Here is a 12252-nt window from a genome sequence, read left to right as displayed (position 1 = left end):
AGACACATTTCCATTGGCGTTAGACGAGGTTCCTGCAGTCTCAGTGCTATAAATAATGCCCTTTTTTTTGTCAGCAGTGTTTGGAAGTATCAGGAGTGGTTCCCCTGTCTCTGCTTTCTCTGTCTCCCTTTTCTTTTTCACCCCCCCCTCTTCACATGTCAAATAACATGACATTCAAACGCTCAACATGAAGCAAAATCTCCCTTTAGATCTCCTCCTGAATGATTGAAGTTGACAGTGAGTTATGAGGCGCATTACTCCTTTCTTTTCATGATGAGTGGCTCAGGAGAAGTGAGACTACGGAGGCATGAAAGGGGAAGGGAAGAGTAATTTTATGCTAATGGACTCTCTGGGGAAAAAACGAGGCTGATTGTGACCTCACAATAACTCGGGAGGAAGCATGACTCACTGAGAAACCCCACAACACCATGTTCCTCCAGCTTCCCCGACACTGATGTAACCATTAATAACACTCGCCTAAATATAAGTCATTGTTTGCAGGAGCACACACGAGGAAACACAGTTCTATATTTTGACATGGGTGTATTAATTATTCATCATATCTGTCAAACAAACCGCCTGTTGCTGCAGAAGTCTGCAATATTAAAAACATCAGGCCTTCAAGTTGTTTTATTGTGAAAGACACAAAATAATCTGAGTCTGTTGAGACTTATTGTGTTTAAAACAGGACGTGTGAATCATTGGTTTCCTGCAAGTGCTGCAAAACCCCCAAATCTGGAGACTTGAGCTCTCTCCATTCTGTGTCACACTTCCCACCAGTCACGACTAAATTTTTGACCTCATTATTTTCCACTCTCTGTTTGATTGGGTAGACTATTTGACTGGTTAAGTGCCATGTCTTTCAAAAATAACACAGTTTGAAGGATTAGTTTCACACTCTGGAAAACATGCTCATTAGTTTTTCTTGCAGGGGGTAAGAACTTCAAGACCCCAGGAGAGTTCTCTCAGATCTCTCAGGTAACTCAATGATTTTTAACTCATTCCAAATAGAATAAAATAAACTCCTCAAAAAGCAAAATAAACGGGCAAATACAAATTCTTTCACTTCACAAAGAGGAGGCAATTATGTTTGACACATTTCAGAAGCAGCTTGAGTATATGAACAGACTATGGAGGTCTTTCACTGAATTGAAAATTGCTCAGAAAACAAAAAAAAACAGAAAATAATATAATACAAAAAAAAACATTTCATATGAATTTCAAAAACCACAAAAAAAAATGTGTGAAATAATTTGGGGATTCATTCAATATTTTAAAATTAATTTTATTGTGTTTTTATGAAATATTTTTTTATATTTTCTTGCATTTAATTAAATGTTTCGTAATTTCCTTCAATAAAACTGTTTTTTTTTATTTCACTGAAAATATTTGTTTTACATTTCAAGAAATATGTTTTGGTTTAAATTAAATATGTTTGCTTTTTTTTGTATTTTTCTGCTTTTTAATTAATATTCTTGAGTTGTGTGAAGAGTTTTTTGGGAGCACAAGTGAAACAGGCCGGAAACAAGTCCTGCCAGTGCTTGTTGCGTCATGGAACCTCAGCCTGTAGTCAATGTTACCAAGAAATGACATTGTCCCCATGAACCCCATGCACCACTAACAGGCAGGGACATGTCCAGAGGGGGGGGGGGGCTACCCCATGTGAATGGTCTAGAATGTTAAATCCTAATTGGCAATTAGCCATATCAGAAGTGTGAGTTATATTCAACCCTGGTCTGTTAGTTTTTCTGACTCAACAGTGTTCTTTTGATTTTCCTTTAAATAATAATAATAATTAAACAATAATATTAATAATAATATTAATCATAATAATAATAGTAGTTATAATAACACAAATAGTAATAATAATAATTATACTACTACTACTAATAATAGCAATCTAATAGGCATAGTAATCCTACTACTACTAATAATAATAATTATCATAATAATAATAATAATAATAGTGATGATGATAATGATAATAATAATAATAATAGTGATGATGATAATAATAATAATAATAATAATAATAATAATAATAATAATAATAATAATAATAGTGATGATGATAATAATAATAGTAAGACTAATATTGATAAAGATAATTATTATTATAATATTAATGATAAAAGTAAAACAAATAATTATAATAATTATAATAATAGTTGTATAATAATAATAATAATAATAATAATAATAATAATAATAATAATTAAATAATAGTTATTCTACCACTACAAATAATGATAGTAATACTATAGAAATAATGAAAAAGTAATAATAACAATTATAAAAATGATAAATGTTATAATCATAATAATAACAGTAATAGTAATAGTAATTATAAATGTTATAAATAAGCACCTTTTTAAGTCACCTTACAGTTCAATATTTAAAAAAAGGACATTAATATCAAAATAAAGGTGAAGTGGTGACTTTGGGCAAATATCATTTTAAGTCCTTAAAGAATTAAGATTTCCTTGTTACATTGCTGCAATGCTAGTCTGTTAAATTTGAAAATCTACACACAAGAATTTGAAATCTCATTTTAAAAATGTATTATCAAAAACAGCAATGTTACAAAAATACTACTCAGACATGTGCTTTGGAAACGAAGTGGGGGCCCAAAATAAGACGTGGAATTTAACTTGTGGCTCCAGCTTTTCACATAGTTGCATAGTGAAACTCATCAGTACTTGTACATGTAAAAACCAATAAATGCACCTGGTTTTTTTGGGAAAATGTACAATTAATGAAGGTGTATATGTCAAGGAGTGTTTTGACTGGCAGTGACAAGAACTGTTGAGGCTCAGGATGCAAACTTGTGAGTCAGGAAATGATCTGTTCAAAGGATCTTAGTGTGTTTGAGAGGGTTTTTCTATGTCCCAGGTTATTTAAGCATCTTCAGTGTACATGTCTTTCCTCCTGTATTCATGTCATCGTGTCTTTTTAGCACTGACGGCGTAAAATCTGTCTTTTCTAGGCCACATCCGTCTTCAGCTTGTTTGGCCCTCTCCATGTAGGCCATCAGGGAGTCCACCGAGGGTAAGACAAATCCTGATTCCAGATACACACACACACACACACTCACACAGACACGCACTTACAAGCTTGATTCCACTGTGAAGCAAGTTGCTCTGTCAGTGCACCTAGGGGGATAGCTTCAGCCACCAGCCGCCAGTCCTCAAATCCACTGACTGATCCAATGCCCAGACAGTCGGGCCCCGTCCAGCCGATGCACAATTTTTCAACCTTCACTTGCTTCACTGCGGCGCCTCCAGTACTTCTCAGTGTTTGTTAAAGCAGCAAGGGCGGATTAAAAAAAACAGCAGAGGGGAACAAGAAACCCCCGTCTAATGTGGCTGGAGAAATCATCGGTGATGAAAAGAACGCAACAACACGCCGTTTCATCATCCCAGCATCAGGGATCTGGAAGTCAGGCACCTGAAGCTTCCTCACATCCGCACCAAACATGTGCCTTTTTGTTTATGTGTGTGTGTGTGTGTGTGTGTTTGAAGTCTCGCTTGTTTCTTGAACGCGGGAGCATCTAAACATCTCTAATTGCTAGGAAATATTGTTTCTGAGTTTGTGTCAAGGTTGGCGGCAACAGATTCGCTTTGTGCCGCCTCCCCTGACGGAGGGGAGCGTCTGAAGCATCAAGGGTGATGACACACCGAGGCAGAGAGCGCAGGCTCGTGTCACTTTGACTTCTGATTCCACACACAGACGGGAAAGCGGCTAACTGAATTGATTTGTACACGCTGATATTCTCATTCGTACTTTTTGAATATACTGTAATTATCTTGACTATTTAAATAGAGGGCAAATGGTTCCTCTAGTGACTTGCAAATCCATTATTGCCTGCCTAATTGGCTTGGCAAGCCTCGCCCCCTCTTTCCCTCGCTTGTTCGCTCAAAGATTAAAATCCAGGCGTGATTTTTAATTTGAAATGGGAAGAAAGTGCAGTCAAAATGTTTAGCCGGAACAGGAATAAAAAAAAGGCAAATCTTATTTAAGCGTCGCACGGCACACAATGTGCATCAGTGAACTCTGCCCCCGATGAAGCAGCATGACTAACTTTATCTGTTACTGGGAGAAACAGAATCTCCGGCCTGACATCCTTCTTTTTTTTTAAATTCACACTCCTGCTTTATTTTCACTCCCTTCCTGTAAAAACAACTCTGAGAATCCAAAAGAAGCCGCAGAGTTCCCCACAAAGAGGTCATTATTTATAACTCACGCTGAGGAAGATGTTTAAAAAACAGTCCCAGTCAGAGCGAGCTTGTAAATGTGATTAAAAAAAAAGGAGCCTGTGTGCCTGTGAGGACCCACATGTGACCTTGTATCTGTTTCTTGAACCTGCTGTTGCTTCCTCCCCTGAAGGGCTTCCATGAAGTAGTGCTAAGTTTAGAATTCATGGAAGCTCCTTGCAGTACTCCACTCAGGACTTTAAAATGATACTGATGTATGTAATTGGGAGTGTTTCCTTTTTTTGGGCACATTTGTCTTTGAGTTGATACATCCTTAAGCAGGGTTTGCACCATAGACTGTATAAATAATGGATGTAGTATCTGTGATGTGGCAGCCATATTGGAAATGCTGAACTCAACCTAACTTCTCTTGAGCTAGTGTGACGCAAAGAGGCGGGGTTTGAGCCTCCTAGCCAACAGCTACAGTCAGCTGTGCCTCTCATTGGAAACACATCTTAATATCTTTGAAATGACGGTGTTATGAAAAAATCCGCTCCCCGTACAGTGTGTGCAGATCAAGAAACGAGCTATCCAGACTGCACTCGTTTTTTGAACCAGGCTGTAAACATGTTTATTCCTGCTGTGAAGATCGTCCTCTTTGAATGGGTGTGTATGTGGTTTTCAGCCTCTAGTGGATCCTGAATGAACTGCAGTTTTTAACAGGTCGACACTTGTTTGTACCAAGGTGTGTGTTTTGTCAGGTTATCATTTTGATTAAACATCATCATAAGCAACTGTTAGCAACCAAATCTGTGACTTTAAGGCTAAGCTAGATGTATTAACAATGCTAAAATAGAGCTGCAAAGTTTTATTGACATCATTTCTCAGTTATAAGCCACAAAATGCTAAAAAGAAATATACACTAGGAGTCAAAAGTTTGGACACACCTTCTCATTCAATGTTTTTTTATTTATTGTTATTATTTTTAACATTGTAGATTAATACTGAAGACATCAAATCTGGTTTTGCCATAGCAACAGTAGTCAAATAGGGCTATCCATTGTGCTAACCCTACCTCTGAACAACACAACTGATGGTCTCAAACCAAGGGAGAGGTTCCGGTGGCTGGTGGGGAGGCTTTCAGCGGTGTGACTGCCCCCTGGTGGCTGGCTGCAGTATAGGTCAAAAAATCCGTCTCCCCCATTCATTTGAATGGGGGAGCAGTCAAACTACTGGTGATATGTAGTTAGTATTTGAGTGTTTTGTGTTCAAGGTCTCTTTTTCCTGAAAAGTTTCTTTTTCGTTCGTTATTAGAGTTTAAAAAAACGGGGTTTTACTTCCTGTTTCCTTTGATTCACAGCGGAGGGCGGAGCTTATTACAGTGGCTTCCCAGGCTCTGGCTGCACAATGGCGGCGCCCAGGAGCGGGATTTTTGGGCTTCAGAACGGCACAACGGGAAGAGGCGGAGCAACGCTGTCCATTTTTTATTTACAGTCTATATCTCAAACACATTAAGAAGGCAAGTCATCCTCCAAATGAACTCTTGATATGTTTAATTATTAGTAGCAGGGAGAAGAGCTAACCTGGCTCTGTCCCAATGCTAAAAAACCCTCCTCTTCACTTATGTTAAGCTAGCTAAGACGCATTTTACTTGTTGAAGCTGTAACTAACAGAACAGTTTTGGGTTATGTGCATTAAGTACTTACTTTCAGAAATGTTGGGGTACCAGACGGAGACATTTCTCAAAGATGACACCCTGTATCTTGTGTTTTAGTAACTGAACAGCCTCTTCTCTGAGCTTGTTTACAACCTCTAAAAGCCTCATATAAAAGAAACTGAATCCAAAATGTGTCTGGTTGACTTTAAACATCTGTATCCCAGCTATTTTGGAGTTCATGCACATTTCTGATTTGGAACCCCTATCATGCTCCAATCAAGACATCCTCCCCCGCCTGCATTAGAATTTCATTTCCGGGTAGCATTCCCATCCTCGTGGAGAACATTCTCACTGCACAGCATGATATCATTGCTCCGCTGTGATATAAATTCCATCCATATCTCAGTGTTTACTCGGCACCGGTTGTGCTACATGCCCTCTGGCTTCGCTTGACATTGCTACAACTTCCAATGAGCTGCTCCTGAGTAGATTTCCAGACATAAAAAACCCCCAGCAAACACTTCTTTTCCATCAACAGTGCATTTTTTTCCAGTCTGGAAGCTCTTTTATATAGATTGTGTGCCTTGTGCGCACCTAAATAATGAGTTGAACATCTTAAAAGCACCAACATAGATTTAGCCTGCTAATGATTGGTTTCCTGACAGAGTGATTAACACACAAGTCGGTCAGTTAAAGTTACAAAAGCACACTTTGTTGCTTGTGCATCCACCCTAAAGTGCTCTCATAACCTTAAAAGCCTGCATGCTCGCTGACTGCGGTCCAATGAATGGACTTGACTCAGTTATGGTTCGCTGCTTTTGTTCCCCAGCGCAGTGAGCTAATAAGTCAATCCCATCCACTCCCTGATACAGTGAGGATGCACTTATCGCATTGTCAGCAGCCCGTTTCATTAAGCCCCCCCCTGGTTAAGTTTGCATGTTACCGATTCAACATTTTTAAATTACCTCGCTCACGCTGACGCTGACTCGAGCCAAGTCACGGTGCAAAACAAAGAGGAAGGGCTCCCTGTGCAACCCCTCATCCTGCTCTGGCCATCAATCATGGCTGTCAGAGCAGCTGGGCTTCTACTCTTTGCTGGGAACTCACGCCGGCGCTCTGCATCATCCAGAGCCGTGATGAATGCTAAGGCTTTAGCCCCGGTGCTTTTGATTAGAGGGCCGTGCCATTGACAGGTAGCATCACAGGAGCAGGTAATGGTGTGAATACCAAGTGTTGATGGGGGTTTATGACTATTTTAAAAGGCCTCAACTCCAGCTGGTTAAAGCTCTGTGTGGCCTGTGTAGAAAAACATGAATTCTATAATATAATATATATGTAATACATCGTCCACTTTGTGACATTGTGCATTCATCCTTGCCCAATTGACCATTCTCCCATGGCGGCCATCTTTTTTGTGATGTCACACTTAGTGGGAAGCATGCATATTGTTATGATGTCATTGCAAGTTGTATAAACCTTGATTTTAATAATAATGGCTTTATTTATATAGCAACTTTCCTGCAACCTTTAATACAATGTGAGGTTAAGAATAAACATACATTAAACAGAATGAAGTGGTGTGACAATTGACCAAGTTTTTTTACATATAAATCAATAAAATAATGAAATAAATAAAAATAAATGAAAATAACAAAATGTTCAGAATAAGAGGACGACATCACATCGGGACAATTAGAAAAAGTGAAAGGGATAAATTAGGAATGTTAAAAAAATTAAACATTAAATAGTTAAAACAATAAAATAATCACAGAAAATGAAAAACAATTAATCAGTTGGATAAAAGTGAAGTAAAAGCAGTTAGAAGGATGATGTCACATAAAAGCAAGTCTGTAAAAATGGGTTTTAAAGATGTCACTTACAATGTGAGCCTCATCTCCTCTGGGGGGTCGTTCCAAAGTCGAGGGGCTCTGCTGGAGAGAGCTTGACCCCCTTTGGATTTGAGCCTTGACTTTGGAACGACTAAAAATGCCCCACCTGAGGATCGAAGGCCGTGAGATGGCTTGTATAGCATTTCTGCAATATAGCTTGTGGTGACACCCAGACGAGCTTTCAAAGTGTTCTGACCCACTAGCTAACATTAGAACACAGCTAATGTTAGCATCCAACCACTTCCTGATCAACAATTACGTTTGCAAATCACAGATAGGATGATGAAGGAGACGTATTTGCACAAGGAAAGGGATTCTTTTATTTGTGACTATTTGATTGCTATAAAAACAGACTTGACAACAGTTATTAACTTTCACTAACATGAGCACTCAAGTGAGCACTTGCTCTGAAGCGACCCTGAAAATGCCTCTGTGGTAAAAGGGTATTGTTGACGCCAGAGGTCAGGGCAAAGAGTCATCAGAGTCATTAGGATTCAGCCTCTGGGAACTATGAATGTATTAGTAGAAGCTTGGGATGATGGAGTTAAAAGGGGAATTAGACAATCACTGATAGTCATGTAATAGTTGCTGAGTCAAGGTTAGATAAAAAGGGACAGAGAACATTTTAACCTCTCAGAAACTGTTAAATGTTTCAACGACCTCCTGAGGAAGAAATTCTGACTTCTCACTTCCTGTTCTTGGCCTCAACAAGCCTGAGCATTACCCCGAGTGTTATTTCCAGACAGTGTAATCATCCAAGGAGTGTTTTTTTCATGTCTGTGTCAGAGTACAACATTTGTCAAACGGAAGCAGCATTGTCTCCAGGATCTGGTAACTATTGAAGTCAACAAAGAGGCATCTCAGGTCAAAGATAATTGATGTTAATGTTAATGTGTGTTAGATAGAGCTGTCACAGTGACATACAGGAGGCGCTTATTGTATTTGCTTATATGGTAGTTGCATTTAATGCGACACTGGAAGGATGGGATCAATTTAGCGCTATGATTGGTGGAGTGACACCAGCACCCAGCGATAGAACGCTTCCACTTCCCCATCCGATCCATCCTCGGTTGTCCCATTAGCCTTCATTCCATTACGGGGGGCCAAATAGGGCTTCCAGGGCTCAGTCATTGTTTATGTAAAGCAATTTCTCCCAGAGAAATATTCTGTAATTCTTCCCTGCATCTTATTATCAACCTCCCCGGAGAAGATGTGCCAGTCGGATTGTACTGTCAAGGGAAAATTGTTTTCTAATTTCATATTATCGGCATTGTGAATGGATCCTGGCCCCAAAGACCCGTCTAGACCTGCTGGGTTATGACGGAAATTGCTAACAGCACCAATTGGCCTCTGGACACACAAGGCAGATGAAACCTCCCAAGTTAATCATAGCACAATGCATGTCAGGCTCTCTGCTGACAAAAGAATTCGCTTTCTATTACGGCGAACGGTAACGAATTTGGGGAACACACCCTGAATGGTGATAGGTATAAATGTTAAGATTTGGAAACAATATTAAGCCAACTGTGGGAGATTTAAGAAGGTGTTGTAAAACTGGATGAAATGAATACTGATGCCTCGGTGACTCACAAAGGCAAGGAATCGACCATCAGGGACAGGACTGATCATTTTTTGGTATTTCTTCTGCAGTGAGTGGGTATGAGATGAATTAAAAAATATTAAATAGTGAGTAAATAATCCTACAGTGACATGTGTCCAGAAAATGTGGTTTTTGCATTGTCAAACAATAAGATGCAATGCACTGCTTTGACCACAGGGGGCGCCAAACATCTCACAGGTAGCTTTAAAGCTGTAACAATAAATATACAGCTGGCTATGTTGTGACAAGCTGTGTAAAATACTCAATTCTGATTGGTTAAAACACAGTAAAAGTGTGGCCGGCACATTTCACTACTGCCTGTTGACACTGTGGCAAAACATTAGCTTTTCTTAGCATTCTAAATCAGTAAATATTGGATTGCAAGCCTTCTGCTACATGTTGGAATCCCACTCACCTTGTTGGAATTCTACTTTGCATAACCACCTGCTCACTCAACATTACCCCTTATGTTGCTAGTTTGGGATGCACATGATGAAACATTGTCCCCCTAGCTTGTTCTTCTTAACATTTCAGTACTGTAGCCCTGATATGGAGGCATGTGTTGTATCTGAGCTGCAGCCACTCGCAGGAGTGGTAGCCGACGCTAATGGCGACTACCACCAGCTGTGAGCAATCACGGTCAACAGCAGGCATCATGATATGTGGCGTGTTGGGGTTGCTCTAGAAAATGCAGATACACTTGTATGAAGGCTGTAGCTGGTTAGCTTGACCGGATTGATGCGTAAGAAACAGGCATGTGGAAAATACAGCGCAAGGATGGTGCTGCTAGCTGTGCTAACATTAGCCACATTCAGCTAACCTGTTGACATCATACAGCAGTGTTGTTATCTGATATCTAGTCATGTTCAATACATTGTGCTCAATTTTGAGTTTCTTGCTAGCTAACTTCTGTTTATGCCTGGTGGGTGTTGAGTGAACTGCATAGTAAAGCTTCCCATGGAGTGATGTGTTTGACAATTCAAGGAGCAGTGATTTTGTACTTGACAATGCAACTCTTGCTGTAAAATAATGGAGGTCCCCAAAATCAACCCTGTAGCTTTAAGTAGTAGTATCGCTGAGGGTAGCTTTAAAGCCCTAACAATGAATAAACAGTGGGCTACATTGTTGAATAGTGGTGTCACCAATCTGGTTCCAGGTTTGACATGAATGAGCATGTTCCCTGTGCTCACCTCATGACGCAGAAGTAGAAACATGTACAGTTTGTACTTGTGCTAACATTAGCCACATTCAGCTAACCTGTTGACATCATACAGCAGTGTTGTGTTATCTGATATCTAGTCATGTTCAATACATTGTGCTCAATTTTGAGTTTCTTGCTAGCTAACTTCTGTTTATGCCTGGTGGGTGTTGAATGAACTGCATAGTAAAGCTTCCCATGGAGTGATGTGTTTGACATTTTAAGGAGCAGTGATTTTGTACTTGACAATGCAACTCTTGCTGTAAAATATAGAGGTCCCCAAATCAACCCTGTAGCTTTAAGTAGTAGTATCGCTGAGGGTAGCTTTAAAGCCCTAACAATGAATAAACAGTGGGCTACATTGTTGAATAGTGGTGTCACCAATCTGGTTCCAGGTTTGACCTGAATGAGCATGTTCCCTGTGCTCACCTCATGACGCAGAAGTAGAAACATGTACAGTTTGTACTTGTGCTAACATTAGCCACATTCAGCTAACCTGTTGACATCATACAGCAGTGTTGTGTTATCTGATATCTAATCATGTTCAATACATTGTGCTCAATTTTGACTGAGTTTCTTGCTAGCTAACTTCTGTTTATGCCTGGTGGGTGTTGAGTGAACTGCATAGTAAAGCTTCCCATAGAGTGATGTGTTTGACATTTTAAGGAGCAGTGATTTTGTACTTGACAATGCAACTCTTGCTGTAAAATATGGAGGTCCCCAAAATCAACCCTGTAGCTTTAAGTAGTAGTATCGCTGAGGGTAGCTTTAAAGCCCTAACAATGAATAAACAGTGGGCTACATTGTTGAATAATGGTGCCACCAATCTGGTTCCAAGTTTGACATGAATGAGCATGTTCCCTGTGCTCACCTCATGTACCACAAGTACAAACTGTACGTAGTTCTACTTCTGCGTAAGCACTTTGGACCCTGCAGTGAATTCCATACATCTTGCAGAACTGAGTCCTCGGCTTGTGTGACACTACCATTTAACATTTTTCACACCAGCATGTAAAGACTGAAGTGCTTTGTGTGTTGAAGAAAAGTAAAGCTGATGTCATTCTCCCTGGCTTTGAATAAGTTCTAACATCTGGAAAGATTTTAAGTCCCCCCTTGTCGAATACAAACAAAATGTTCATTCTTAATCCCTGAAAAGCACATTATGTGAAGATGGAGCTGGCTCTAATTGCATTACCTGCACTAAACCCCTGTTCTGATTCATAAATGCTTGTCTGGCACAGCCAAGCAGCTGTTGCTGTGCCAACACAACCAAATCCTGCCAGAGAGCCAGGAAACTTAAAATTGGTCGGAAACGAAGCCAAATGCGATTTAACGACTGAGTGGAACCGAAGCGTCCGACCTTAAGTGCGGCGCCGTACGCTTTGTACGACTTAATAGCTTTTATGCTAATGGTGATGACATTATAACAGGAGCATCTCTCATCGCGTGCTTAACAAAGAACAAAGTCTGATACATGTTAAAGCCGCCGCGGCGTAAACTTTCATTTGCATTTAATTACTTCATAATTTGTCTCCGAGCTCATTACGATATTATGTTTTATGCAGATGATCTATGATAATAGGTTTCATGTTTATATGAACCCATTAGCCTTGGTGAAGGAGAAAGACACGTTCTCACACACACACACACATTTACACCACTTGTGTGTGAAGTCAAGCAGTGTTGGGAAGAGGAGCTTTGAAAATGACGGTTTG

At 39.8% G+C, this 12252-nt stretch overlaps 1 protein-coding gene across 6 annotated transcripts in view; it reads left to right on the top strand.

The window, feature by feature from the left end:
* Nucleotides 1-12252, top strand: part of LOC117808278 (SLIT and NTRK-like protein 5) — a 94481-nt gene that overhangs the window by 71501 nt on the left and 10728 nt on the right. For 5 of the 6 annotated variants that reach the window (XM_034677925.1, XM_034677926.1, XM_034677923.1 and 2 more), the window contains one exon: nt 2987-3048. The gene's annotated coding sequence lies outside the window, so the exon portion shown is untranslated. Of the gene's footprint in view, nt 1-2986; nt 3049-5553; nt 5600-12252 lie in introns of those variants that run through there. The other variant, XR_004630205.1, reaches the window with a different exon arrangement.

This window comes from Notolabrus celidotus, chromosome 24 (assembly GCF_009762535.1).
Source record: "Notolabrus celidotus isolate fNotCel1 chromosome 24, fNotCel1.pri, whole genome shotgun sequence".
Taxonomy (NCBI): Eukaryota; Metazoa; Chordata; class Actinopteri; order Labriformes; family Labridae; genus Notolabrus; species Notolabrus celidotus.
The sequence above is the reverse complement of the archived record's forward strand: the minus strand, read 5'-3'. Positions and strand labels throughout refer to the sequence as shown.